This window comes from Aedes aegypti, chromosome 1 (genome assembly GCF_002204515.2).
Source record: "Aedes aegypti strain LVP_AGWG chromosome 1, AaegL5.0 Primary Assembly, whole genome shotgun sequence".
Classification (NCBI taxonomy): Eukaryota; Metazoa; Arthropoda; class Insecta; order Diptera; family Culicidae; genus Aedes; species Aedes aegypti.
The window spans coordinates 120,209,348-120,224,024 of NC_035107.1; the positions used below are offsets into that span (position 1 = coordinate 120,209,348).

The 14,677-nt window shown below is 37.3% G+C and overlaps 1 protein-coding gene and 2 non-coding genes across 3 annotated transcripts in view; 1 reads left to right on the forward strand and 2 right to left on the reverse strand.

Annotated features, from left to right (window-relative positions):
- LOC5575022 overlaps positions 1-14,677 on the forward strand; it is a 366,593-nt gene that overhangs the window by 290,670 nt on the left and 61,246 nt on the right. The window lies entirely within an intron of this gene.
- Trnat-ugu lies at positions 6,423-6,495 on the reverse strand. Its single transcript has one exon. It is a non-coding gene; the product is annotated as a tRNA-Thr (tRNA).
- Trnap-agg lies at positions 8,372-8,443 on the reverse strand. The gene has a single exon. It is a non-coding gene; the product is annotated as a tRNA-Pro (tRNA).

A 14,677-nucleotide genomic window follows, 5' to 3' on the forward strand; every position in this document is an offset into this window, starting at 1 on the left:
TAGTGACACTTTTTCTTCAATTGTCTGTATCTCAAGATCCTAATCAGCTAGAAGGTTGGTTTCTTCGGAAAAGCTGTTTAGTAGATAAAGAGCTATCTGGCGATGGAGATTCTGGTTGGAAATTTATCCACTAGGTTCTTCTTGGCATAACGTGCTCATTGGGACAGAGTCTGCTTCTCAGCTTAGTGTTCTTATGAACACTTCCACAGTTATTGACTGAGAGCTTTCTTTGCCAAAGTTGCCATTTTCGCATTCGAATATTGTGTGGCAGGTACGATAATACTTTATGCCCAGGGAAGTCGAGGAAATTTCCATAACGATAAGATCCTGGACTGACCGGGTATCGAACCCAGACACCTTCAGCATGACTTTGCTTTGTAGCCGCGAACTCTAACAACTCGGCTAAGGAAGGCCCTATCCGTTAGGTCCGCAAGGTGGCACTAGTAAAAAGAGATATTCAATCTTATATACCTCAAGATCCCTATAATCTTGAAGGTTAATATCGTCGGCAAAGATATCCAGCAGATTTAGAACTATCTGCAATGAAAAATCTAAATGAGAATTTATCCGTTATGTAATGCTAGTAACAAATTTTCTTAAATTTTCTGTATCTCAAGATCCTTACCAACTCGAGGGTTGGTGTCTTCGGCAAATAAATTTATCCACTAGGTGGCACTAGTAGAAGAAATCTTCAATCTTCACTACCTCAAGATCCTTGGCAGCATGAAGCTTGATGTGTTCGTCAAAGTTATTCAGCAGAATTAGGGTTATTTTCGGTGGAGAGTCTGATTGAGAATTTTCCCGCTAGGTGGCGCTAGTGACAATATTTCTTCAATTTGCTGTATGGTATCTCAAGATCCTAATCAACTGGAAGGTTGGTGCCTTCGGCAAAGATATTAAACAGATTGAGGGATATCTGGAAGAGAAAATTATTGGCGCCAATGTATGGCTGACCGGAAATTATTACCAACGCGATTCAAATAGTTATGAAGAGTGCAATAGTCTAAAGTTGATTACAATAAAACGCTGATTTTGAATAGCCGTGCAAAACCTGATTGGACTCATGACCGTAGCAAATCAGCAACAATATGCAACAGTATTGTTGCTCAAGATCCTTATCAGCTAGAAGGCTGGAGTCTTTTGCAAAAAGACTCGGCTATATTCAGCTGTCTTCGGCCAAGTAATATTTTAGCTGTTTTGATACATTTTTAGAAAAATGAATATTTTTGGTAGGAATAAATGAGTAAATTTTTTAAAACAATAAATAAATAATAAATTCTAGTAAGCCGTTAGACTACAATAAAATTGGTTGAATCTATACAGAAATCTTTTGCATTTACAATATATTTATTTGGGAACATAATTAAAAAGAAACAAAAAAGAAGAAAAACACCGATAAATGTGTTGCACAGCATTTTGAAACAGTAGTTTGTAATTTTAATCTTAAATGTTATTTCGTTGTCAGTTTTTTGGTTATCATCTGTATTACCTTGAAGCCCACCATATCTATTGTGAAATTTATCTTCAAAGAACAGGCTTTGCTCAAGAGAAGAGGGAAAACGCTGATAAATGTGTTAACCATTTGAAACAGTAATTTATATTTTCAACTTTCTTGTGCATTGAGCTCATTTTTGGTCAATCGTCGAAAAAAAAGTTCATCAAGTCATTATTTATGTTTGATGAACTTTTGACTACAAACGCAATTTTGAGACCAACTAAAACATAGTTTCAAGAGTTCCTTCCAGCGATTTCTCCAGGAATCCTTTCGAGAATTCCCCCAAGGATTGTAACAGAAATTTATCCGAGATAATCTCTACTGTAATCCCTACAGCGATTTCTCCAGAAATTACACTAGAGATTTCGCCAGAGATTGCTCCGAAAATTACTCTAGGAATTATTGCAAGGAGAACTTTTGACCGTTGCTAGATTTCTAGACCGGGCTCCAGGAATACCACAGATTATTCCAGGGATTTCTGCAGGAAAATCTCCACAAGAACTCTTCTAGAGATTTTGCGAGGAGTTTCGTCTGTGATTATTATTATTTCTCTAGGAATTTCTCCAAGGGTTTCTCCGGGAACTTTTGAAGCAATTGTTCCAGGGATTGCTCCAAGGGTTCCATCAGAGATTTCTTCAAAGAATATTTCAAACGTTTTCTCCTGATATTCCTATAGAGACCAGGAAAGCCTCTACAAACATCTTTGGCTTTATCATTCCTTCAGGGATCTTAAAGAATAACTCCTGTTATTTCCCCAGTGACTTCTGCAGAAATTCCTCCAAGCATAGTTCAAGCGTGTGCTGGAATAAGGACGTAAGTCGCATGATCGATTTCTCTTCATCGATCCTCTCTTCTGTGAATAAAGGTGACAAGATGCAAGTTTGTCAGGTTTTTTTCACTTCAGATCGCTTGGCAGCGATGCAATCTTGCGTCCTGAGATGAAAAAATGCTGACAAACTTGCATCTTGTCACCTTTATTCGCAGAAGAGAGGATCGACGAAGAGAAATCGATCATGCGACTTACGCCCTTATTCCAGCACACGCTTGAGTTGCAGAAAATTCCCCAGGTAGACTTTTCGAGATTCCTCCAGGAATTAATCCGGATTTTTTTTTCCTAGACTCCACCAGGATTTTCTTCAGAGGTTCCGTCAGCAATTCTTCCATGGATTCTACTACGAACTACTTCAAGATTTTCCTTCAAGGATGCTCCCAGGGATACCTCTGAATAAATCGCTAGTTGAATCACTCCAGAGATTTTTCCAAGTAATCCTTCCGAGAAATTTTTCCTGAGATTCGTTGTTGGCCACCGAAAATCCATGTAAAAATTCCTTTAGTAATTCCCTCATGATTTCCTCCAAGAATTTGCTGGAGAAACTCCTTCACTGAAGATTTTTTTTTTTGAAAAACCTCTGAAGGAACCTCTTGATAATTTTATCAATGTAAAAATCCCTAGAGATCTCTGGATGATTCCCATTAAAAAAAAACATATATTAGGCGCGTGCTTGAATAAGGGCGTAAGTCGCATGATCGATTTCTCTTCATCGATCCTCTCTTCTGTGAATAAAAGTGACAAAATGCAATTTTGTTAGCCTTTTTTCACTTCAAACCGCTAGGCAGCGATGCAATCTTGCGTCCTGAGGTGGAAAAATGCTGACAAACTTGCATCTTGTAATCTCTAGAAGAATCCCTTGAGGAATCCTTACCTAATTCCTAGAAGATTCATTGAAAAATCTATACAAAGAATTCTTGCAGGAGTCTCTGGAGGAATACCCGAGGAAATCTCTGAAACAATATTTAGAAAAACCCATGTAGAGATATTTCTGGAGAAATCCCTGAATAATTCTTGGAGGAATCCAGGAAGAAATTTTTGGAGAAATCGCTGGAGAAAAATCTGGAGGAACCCATGAAGGGATTTCCCAGAGGAAACAAGGTAGAGATTTTCCTTATGTCATACTGGATTGATCTTAGGAGTAATCCCTGGGAGAATCACTGTGAACTGAAGGTTAAACGGGAGGAATCCCTGGAGAAATCCATGCAAATATATTTCTGGCGAAATTTTTGGAGGAATCCATGGAGAAATTTCTGGAGAAATCGCTGGAAATATATCTGTAGGAATTCATAAAAGGATTTTTCTAGAGGAATCTAGGTAAAGATTTTCATAATGTCAACCTAGATTGATCTTAGGAGTAAACCCTGGGAGAATCACTGTGAAGGTTATGTAGAAGAATCCCTGGAGAAATACCTACAGAGATATTTCTGGAAATATCCCTGGAGGAATCCATGGAGAAATTTCTGGAGAAATATCAAGAGGAATCCATGAAGGGATTTTCCGAAAGGAAACAAGGTAGAGATTTTCCTAATGTAATCCCTGGAGAAATTCTTATAGTTTTCTGATAAAATTCCAGGAGGATAGTTATAGAAAGTTTTGAGGGAAATTTCTAGAGAAATTCTCAAAGTAATTCTAGGAAGAATTTTTAGAATGCCAGAAGAAACTCTGGAAGATTACCTGGAAAATTCCTTGGATTAATTTACCAAGCGATTTTCCAGAAGGTAAAAAATTCGGGAAGAAATTCTTGTAGAATCCCTGAAGGAACTCCTAGTGGAATCCCTGGAGAATTTCATGATGGAATCCCTGGAACAATCCACGTAGACATGAACGGGTCTGGAGATATCTCTACATGTATCCTTGGAGGAATTCATTGAGGCATTTCTGATGAAACAATCCATAAAACATCCACCCCTGGAGAAAAAACTTGGAGACATCTTCCAAGCTTCCCTGTAGAGTTTTTCCTGGATGAATTCTCGAGTCTCTGGAGGAATCTCAGAAAGAATATCAGAATAAATCTATTGAAGACTTCTTATAGGAATATCTGGAAGAATTCCTGGAAGATCCTGGAGAAATCTTGGAGGAATGTCAGTAAAAATTTTACTTGAGTAATCTATGAAGGATTTACTGGAGGCATTCCCGCAGAAACTTCTTACGAATTTCCTAGAAAAAATCCTACAGATCTCCCAGCAATAATCCTTGGTGGAATCTCTGCAAGAGCTCCTAGGGGAATTCCTACAGGATTTACTGAAGGTTTTTCCCAAAGCCCTATCGGATCTAGTCTCGAAAATCATAGTGTTCAAAAATTTATCTCGGAGGAACTCTTGTAGAAATCACTGGTAAAATCCCTAGCGGAATCCCCAGAGATATCGTTGTAGATATTACTGTAGATTATCTAGGAGGAATTTCAAGTAAAATCCCTGGGAAATTTTCGAAGGAATTCTTGAAGAATCTCTAGAGATATATCGGGAGGAATACTTGCAGGAATCATTGGAGGGTTTTTTCCTGAAGGAACTTCTGGGGGATTTCCTGGAGCCATATTTAAACTGGTCCCAAAAATGTGTTTGCGGTCAAAAGTTGGTTTGTCGAATGATGCCGTTTCGCTATATTATGAAATTTTCCTAATTTGGCCTAACGGAAATGGTTAAGGGTATTCGGATATAATAATGCTATGTTTGTGGAGCCAAGATAGCCGTAGCGGTGAACACTTTTCAGCGAGAACAAGCTGAGAGACATGGGTTCGAACGTGCGGACCATATTCAATTTTAGAACACCAATCTGCTTATATCTATCTACACTAGGGGAAGATAAACGGGCGCTCATAGTGGGCTGGACGATCTTGACTGTTACAGAAATAATTCTCCATTTTCAATCCCTGACTGCAGGTAATAACACAAATAAAATTTTCTTGGGCAAATTGCTCTTAAATTAGTTGAATAGTTTGGATAATTTCTATTGTTTTATGTTGCATTTGGTTAAAAGAAAAGGCATTATTATTTTCTGTCGTAGATATCAATTACATTTACTTCTCTAAATATCATGTGAAAGACAAACCTAAGTTTAACTAAAATGCTTTGTAAAACACAGACCTTGTGTAGAGTAAGGTGGGGCAAAAGTTCGACCTTAGTGGTATAATCAAAGTTTCCAGGAAAACAATAGCAGTTAAAACAAAACAAATACCATACAGTGAACCTGCAACATATTGGCTATAATTTTGCTGAACAAACTTGTGTCTAAATATTTATCAATTTTTAGTTATAACTGTTTCAAAATTGATTGTCTTATTCGAACTTTTGCCCCACCGGTGGGGCAAAAGTTCGAATCTAGTGTGGGGCAAAAGTTCGTTGACTAAAACACAAAATATCGATCCTTTTATGACAGGCATACTTTACACCAGCCGTAAACTTAAGTTTCACAAAAATGCACACTAAATTTTCATCAAAAAATTGCCCAAAACCGGGTTAATTGTAATATACTCAAAAATAGCAGTTTTTCGCAAAACTCAGTGGAAATGTAAAATTTTGGTGACAATTTTCACACGATCAGACACATTTAACTAAATTTGAAGATAATATGTGGATTTTAGGCAATTTGCAAATTTTTCCGTGATTTTATACATGGGTCGAACTTTTGCCCCACTATGGGCCAAAAATTGTTTTCAAGCATTTATGCAAAAACTTATACACCTCAAAGCAACCTTATGATTGGCCTAAAAACGCCCTAATATAAAATATTGAAAAAGATTTTATCTTCAATTGGTTCAACTCAACGAAAGTTTGACCAAAAATTACAATAATCACGTCGAAAAACAATAAATAACTTTTCCAAATCTCAATCGATTTTTATGATATTTGGATTGAAAGTCTCTTACTTGAATAGCATTCAAACCACTATGACATTTATAAGATTTGTTTTAAATTGAGCTAGAAATCTTAAAAACAAACTTTTACCCCACTCGAACTTTTGCCCCACGTTACTCTATGTAATTGTTAGTGAGAAGAGAGATGTCAGGTCTTCATTTTTCTTCAATTTATTTTTTCAACCAACTATGGGAATGAATCCCATCATTATCGCTTCTTCAACTCTCAAAATATTATATTGTGCCTCCTGTGAGAATCGAACTCACGACCGCTGGTTTACAAGACCAGCGCTCTGCCATCTGAGCTAAAGAGGCTGATGAAGCCTCGTATGGCAGTGAAAATTCGGGTTACGTGCGTTTACTCCATTGCTCATCATAGGTACATTTCGAAGCTTCACAAACGTGTTCTACGTCAATTTTGTCCAGTTCAGTTTGATAAGGTGAATTCATGATAGTGATGTTTTTGCTCGCTGAATCGACAACATTGTTATTCCATTTCCGCCATAACGAATCGAGAAAGGCAACAGTCACAATGAAGCTCAAATTTGCTTGCAAAATTGTCGATTTTATGGCCAATTTCTCTTCGGCCATGTGCGACGAATGGGCGCAGCAACTTAATTACAAATAACAACTAGCAGTAGAGATGTATCTGCAATGCCTTTTTGTTTGGAAATGCATACCTTTATTATCAAATGCCGACTAATCAATTATGGTGAATTGTTGGAATGATGTTTTTGCCATTGTGGCTAATCGATCCTTTGTAACGCAACAAGCGTCAATTTGAACAATTGAGAATATCGATGTTGGGCTCAATAGATCATCATTTCACGAATGCATAAATTGTGCACAATAATCTGCAAATGCTTATGCAACTCAACCAAGCGTCACAAGTGGTCAAAATTACATGTAAAACGATTGGCACAGACACATTTAGTATTCTGGACGCAACAGATCTAGTTCTAACCAACGTTTTATTTGTTTCAAAGCGTGCAAACGTCCAATCCAATCTATACATGCGTCAAACTGCCGAACGCCGTTCACCAATGTTAGACGGCGAATGCCTTTTGGCTTCATTCCATAATCGAAGTTGATCTGAAGGGCCGTCCATAAACCACGTGAATAAGGGCTTAGTCAAATACCACAATCCATTTTTTTTTGTATGGACAAAAAATGCGGAAGGGGGATTTGAAACAAAATGACCACGCGGTTTCTGGACAGCCCCTTATATCTAAAGCTACTATAGTACGGATGAAACAGGATCATTTTAAGCTCTAAGATCGCTACCAAAGCTATGAACACAGACAAACAGACGTAACATTTATATCAAATTCCTTTAAAATTAATTGCCCACTTCACATAATTGTCATCATGTTGCACGAAATTCTGTTTTGTGCAAAACGTAAAACACGAAGAAAAACGATGCGCGCGCCTCTGGTGGTGAAATTCGTAACAAAGCAAATTTGAATGGATCGATACGTCAGTTTTACATCTCCTTGTCTGTGCTAAGGACATTCCAATCTAACGACCATACCATCCACTAAAGTTGTCGCGGATCGTGTTGCATTCTACTAAGTGTGGTTTGGCACGACCTTCGATCTCTTCTCGATTGCAGGCTATGCGACCTCCTGGTCCCCCATTGAAAAGCGATTTCTATTCCACGTCGTGCTGCTGTTCTGCCACCAGAAGTGCGGGCAAGCACGATATTATGGTTCACCCGAGACCTCATAGTATACCCGCCGCAAGCAATGCGAAAATTCTAAAATGCATATTTCTATTGGTCCGCTTTGACCCGCGCACTTCAACAGAATTAATTAAAATATTCTCGCGCAGTCGTTCTTTTTGTCGTGTGGCATCAGTGAAGGAACGAACCACGAGCTAGCGAAACCACCAATAACAATAACGATCGTTTTTTATGGTTCGTTAGACCAACAAGCACACTCGCTTCCAAAAGGCGCCTGTATAACCGAAAGCCAAACTCCATTTTCGTCGCCAGTTGTGTGGTCATTAAAATTAGCAAGAAGAAAATCACGATTTATTTCTGCTCTGACAAAGGTGATCTGAATTCAATTCAGGCTGGACATTTGCATAGATGCAGAGAATTGAATTTAATTGGCAGTGACAGTTGAGTGGACAAGAGTCAACAACGTAAATCAGCTGTGAGCGCAACATCAGTAGTAAAAAAGATCGCAGTGGGCTCGTCCGGGATTTGAACCCGGGACCTCTCGCACCCTAAGCGAAAATCATACCCCTAGACCAACGAGCCCGTTGAGAAGTGAGTGGCTTACAATGATGCGCAATAGATGCCGCGCAGGAATGAACCTATGCATGCTATTAAACGTTTGACTTTTACTGTGCGCGCTGTTTTCAAGTTGCCCGTGAGAGAGAGCGAGACAGCACCAAGACACGGCGCACAGTAAAAGTCAAAAGAACAAAAGAATTTATGGCACGTATAGAGGCTAATTTGATGGCCGGGTGGAAAAAGTTGATTAACCGAGCCTCAAAGCATTGTCACATAGAAAACTGTTGTCCTATAAACGGACTCAGGGGCCTATTTTGTGAATCGAGCAGATTCATGTGACTCGTCTGTATTTATTGTCGATCAAAGCAAGCATGTATATTTCAAATGTCACCCGTCGACTCCCATAGTAATCCAGTCACATGGGTCACTGCACATAAATCATCCTCTCTCTTTCACTCTTACATAACATTTGTAAACAACAAGGCCAGTAAACGTCAAAACCCCATACAAAATCAAAACAGTGCAAATCCCCATAGAGTGACAACTGTCGAAAAACTCGAGTGACAGAGCTGAGTCGAGCGAATTTTTCGGTCGACAGTGACTCCAGTCGAGTCATTTTGATCGACTCAACTTATAAAATAGACCCCTCAATTTTTGGTTGATCCAACGCAATTCCGTAGTTGAGCCCAATTAGTCACTTTTGACTAAATTTTCAAGGTCCCCACTAGGTAGATTGCCTGTAATTCCATTAAAAAAATATACTCCATTTTCTGGTTGATTCAACGAAAAATTGAGAGCAAACATATGCTGTGTTTACCAAAATTTGGCTTTACTGGACCACAGTACTTCCATTAGATAGATGCAGTTCTTTCTATTTTTGACAGCATTCGTGAGGAGGAAAAGAATACCGAGAGATTTTGGGTTGAAAGAATAAACGATACACTTAATATAAGGTAAACTCAAAATGTAGGTAAAAATTCTCAGTGTATGGATAGCAAATCCAACTAAGATGTGACAAATATAGGGGTCTATTTTATGAGTCGAATCGATCAAAATGACTCGACTGGAGTCACTGTTGACCGAAAAAATCGCTGGACTCAGCTCTGTAATTCGAGTTTTTCGACAGTTGTCACTCTATGTGACTGGATTACTATGGGAGTCGACGGGTGACATCTGAAATATGCATGCTTGCTTTGATCGACAATGAATACAGACGAGTCACATGAATCTGCTCGATTTACAAAATAGGCCCCATAAAGAAGCCAGTTTGTTTTGCTTCAAAGCGGGACAAAATTTGATTGGGCTCACGATATCTCTGCCGTTTGATAATATCGAAACTCTTAGCAAATCATATTCAATTTCGGTGGTTCATCATGTCAAGCATTGATCAAGCATTAGAACACCGAAACTTCAAATTTTTTGCCTATTCTTTTATTTATCAATTACCTTTTTAGTGAGCTCTCGAAGAACTTTCAAGAAACTGGTCAATTATTGCTTTGATACCTGTTGAGATTCCTGTAAAGATCTCATTGCCATGAATCTAAATGGAAATTTATCAAGCATCTCACCAAGAACATTGCCAGGAATGCATAAGTACCTTTCTAAGAATGTTGGTGTTCTATAAGATCTCTTTTGAATTTGTTTGATATATTTCCGCCATCAATCTACAAAGCATTTCACAAGAAATCGGTATGAATTGTTAGAAAAAACCTGCCGAACAAATCTCTAGGAAACTAACGTTTTTCTACAGGATTTTGTAAAAACAAAAAACTAGTTACGAGTTGACAGGTAGCTTTCTAATTTCGCCCATAGTGCTCCTATGTTTGAACTATGTTTTCCCAACGTGTTGTTCAAATTCCCGAGTATTACTCGCTTTTCCCGGATGGATGGATGGATGGACACCCTGAAAACTTCACACATACTTAATTTAGGAAAATTTCTCACATATTTCGGTACATAACTACTATATAATCCAAAGGATGACTTTTTCATAAATCTAAATGGGCTTCGGATCGGATTGTAAGAACGATTCTGGACCTTCTCAAATAGTCTTTTGCCAGAATTGAATAGGGTTCTAATATAGGTTCTATCCAAGGTCAAACCTCAAAGAATTCCAAGCAAGATTTTCATATATTCCTGAGACGAATTTAGACAGAATACTGTGCAATATGCTAAGATAAATTTAAAACAGTGGAGTGAGAACATGAGTAAGTCACAATAAAACTGTTATTCAAAATAAAATTAAAGTCGATTTAAAATTTCTTCAATTTCTTTTTCATTTATAGACACCCGAGGATTTTACGAAAATTTTGTTTTTGTCGGTTTTAGTAGTGCACAAAGAATTATAAACTCTGATTTGTTTTGAGTCATTTGGCAGTTGTCGAGCTCACAAACATTAGCAATATGTTTTCAATGTTTGTTAATCGTTTCACATTGAAGGTAAACTTAAAAAAATGGATAGCTGTAATTTAGCATTGGTTATGACTTGTATAGGGACATTTTGATAAATTCAGTAGAATTCAGGACGTTTCGCGGGACACTTTTCAACGCGGGACAGTCACTTTTCAGAAAATAATGTAATTCAAAATTAGTAAATTCAATGAAATCAGTAAAAATCGCACTACCGCAACTAGGAATACCCACAACTAATGAATCACTTACCTTAAACACAAATGATCCATAAAACTTTTAAATCCCCAAATTATTAATTCTAAAACTCTCCACTTCTGTATCTTTCGTAATGGGCTGTTACAGGAATTTTTCAAAAACTTCCACCATGAAGTGTTTCAAAAACTTATGCAGCGATTCATTCATAGGGTGATGTGCTAGTATCCATCGTTTTAAGCATTGATCAGTGAGAACTGCAATTTTCCCAGTATTGCAGTGAATGATGCTGATACAAACCGATGCCAAACAATTCTTTCTTAAAACGGCTTTAGCATTGTACAATAACATTTTGATAAATCTTGATCTGTTTTTGGAAATAATGCAAAGAAAATGAATCTTTCCGTATTCTCAATCCGTCGTATCGTTTTCAACTCCGTCGCAATCAGTTTCCAGATTCGTCTCACAACTTAGAGCTCACTGTGATGTATTGAGTGGTTAAAACACAATATATCAACGCTATAATAAAATGTGTAACTAGAATAGAATATAGATCTACGGGCATGTCCCTCCATTCCTTCACCATGATGGAATATACTAATTTCCTTTAAAATTCATTGTTCGTCATAAAAATTCAGCCCAAACTTATGAACACAATTCCTTTTGACCGTACAATTATGGCATTTGCTCACAGTACAGCGAAAACAACACAATCAAAGGAACCGTATTTTTACGTCCAGCGTCGCGCACACTTTGATGCGCACAAGCTTTTTTTCTCAGTACGACGGATTGAACTTTGTTTACATTCTCAATTATACGCGACAGTTGAGGAAATTTCGTAAAATTTGGTGATTTATTGAAGTTTTACGGCGTGTGATTGGAATGAAATCCTTCAGTGAAGAAGTACGAAGGTTTTCCATAGTGAAAATAAGTGCTCGGCGAAGTAAGTCACGCACGGGGGCGGGCAGAAACTTGTGTTGGAAAGTGGTGTGACTGATGTCGATCGCTAAGCATTTCTCTCAAATCGTGTTCGTGCATGCGATTTCGGTGAAAAAGTGTAAAGTGGATAATTGAACTGAAGTTATTTATCGAAATACAGTAGTTTCATTGCATTTTCGGTGTACAGGTGGACGAATCATAAAAGCTTTCACAAAATTACATTTGAAAAATGAATCTATGTTGCAGGTAAGTTGGAATATCCGCCGTAGTGGAACATTTTAAGTTTGATACGACAAATAGTAGCTCTTACGACGAAGTAGAACGAAACCCTACTATAATTGAGAATTCCTTCATTGTATCCTCTAGAAAAGTCTTTGGAAATTCTTCCAACACTGTTTTAGTCTTTGAACTCTCAGGGATTCCCCTTTTTTCAGAAATTAATGAATCACCTATATGCTTGCATGAATTTTTCTCCCTTTCCATAGATTTTCTAACAATTCTTCAAATATAAAATAAAAGGAAAATTTGAGCCGAAAACTTAAGCTAATTTCTGAATCCCTGGAGACATTACTGGAGGAATGCCTAGGTAATTCCAGGAGAAATGTATGAGAGAACCCTTGAATTCTTAAAATTATGAATTAATAGAGTTGTGTTCAGATTAATGGTAGTAATTTGTAGTTGCAAATAATAGTATTTTGTAGATTCCGTTTGCTCTAGGAAAACAAAGTTAGTGCATTCCAAAGTTGAGCATTTTGTATAAAAAATCGACTTTCATTACTGAATACAACTGCATGTATACTAAATACTTTAAACAAATCATCTATCTGTAGGAATCTATAACACAAATTTGGTTTAGGAATATCTGTATGAAGCTAGAAGAAACTTTCTTATAGCAGCAATTTCTAAAAGATAAGAGATGATTGCTGAAAAGGTATTGTGATTTGAATTACTTAAAACGTAATGGTAATTTGAAATTCGTGGTCAATGTAGGAATCCAGGGAAGAATCTTCGAATCTCAGAAGGAATTTTCGAATATATCCATGTGATTTCTGAGTCATCCATCCAGCAATTCTTCCTAAAATTCATCTTCCTTCTGGGATTCTTCCAAGATTTCCTTCTGTGTCTTCAGATATTTCTCCAAAAACTAAATTCGAGAAGGATCTTCTGGAAGTAGCCGTTATTCCAGTAGCAGTGCCTAATAAATTTCCAAAAGAGTACCGTAATTTCGGGTGAAATTGATCATTTTTCACGGTTTTTCTAGTCTGTTTTCTATAATGTTAACAATGCCAAACAACTAAATGCAGGAAAACAAGTACGAAGGTGAGCCTCACCGACTTATGTACCGAAATTTTCTAACAAATGTCATTTTAGTGTTAACAAATTCCTCTTAAATAAAAAATCAGAGAATCTCATTTCGGGGTAAAGTTGAGCACTGGTCAATGCCATTATTGTTAGTTTCCACAAAACAACTCTCTATGATAAATTTGAGCTCCCTGAATCCGAATATGCTTGTCAAATTCTTAAAAATGCAATATTTATATAAATAACGAATAGTTAAATTTCAAGAATTACGCCGAAAACGCCTAAATCTCGCATAACTTATGATCTCGCACTAAAAGCCATTGCTAACCATGTGTGTAGCTCGCTGTTTCTGAGCATTTGAATGGATTTACTCGTTATTGAACAACTCCATCGCGAAGAAAGGATCATTCACTACCTGCCAGTGGTGTTGGTTTGGATGCTTATTCATTCATTTGCTCAGAAACAACGAGCTACACACGTGGTTACCAATGGCTTTTAGGGCGTTATCTCAGATTATGCGAGAAATGTATGCAATTTCCTAAGCAATTCAATTATATCTAACAGAAATTCAATTATTTCAACCATATGAGCTAACAGGTACGAGTTTTGGTGATGAAATCTGGATTAGGGATACATCTTAAGCATCCTCACAAACTTTCAGGTTTATACCATATTCAAATCCTTGCTTCATAGGTGTTTGTCAATACTGCACCGGGCATAATTTTGAAATTTTACGTTATTTTCATAGTAATAAACATTCTTTAACGCAAAAAACTTCACAACACACAATTCGACAATAGTTACGACAAGCAACGTTCATTTACTGCAGCTTACATTGATATTTGTGCTCCATTACGAATAAATAAAATCGTGTGATACGATGATCAATTTCACCCTTCTGATCAATTACACCTGATTTTACGGTACCTAGAGAAATTCTAGGCGAAACAAGAAAAAGCTTGATTAACTTTTCTGAGAAGTTCCAGGTTGATTTCCTGAAAAACATTTTTAGGAGTTTTCTGGTAAGGTACCGTGGGGTAAGTGGATACAGAAAAATTAATAGTCAACTTCATTGTTATGTACAGCTAACGTGAATAATGTAATTCAAACTTTTTTCTGTGGATTACAAATGAGGGACTAATATACTTCAAATCATCGATTATTTCGATTTTTCTGATTGTTATGTATGGACCGATGCACAAGTTCACTAATTTGACGTTTGAGCGGTGCCGATTTCACTAGTTTCCATGGTGGCATAAATAACACGGCACCGCTAAAACGTCAAATAATGAACCCGTGCATAGGTCCATTGAGTATGAGGGACTTAAATATTTGCGCCAAATGATCCATTTGCCCCACCATGGTGGGGTAAGTGGATCAATAATAGAAAAAAATCTGTTCTCAAAACAAATT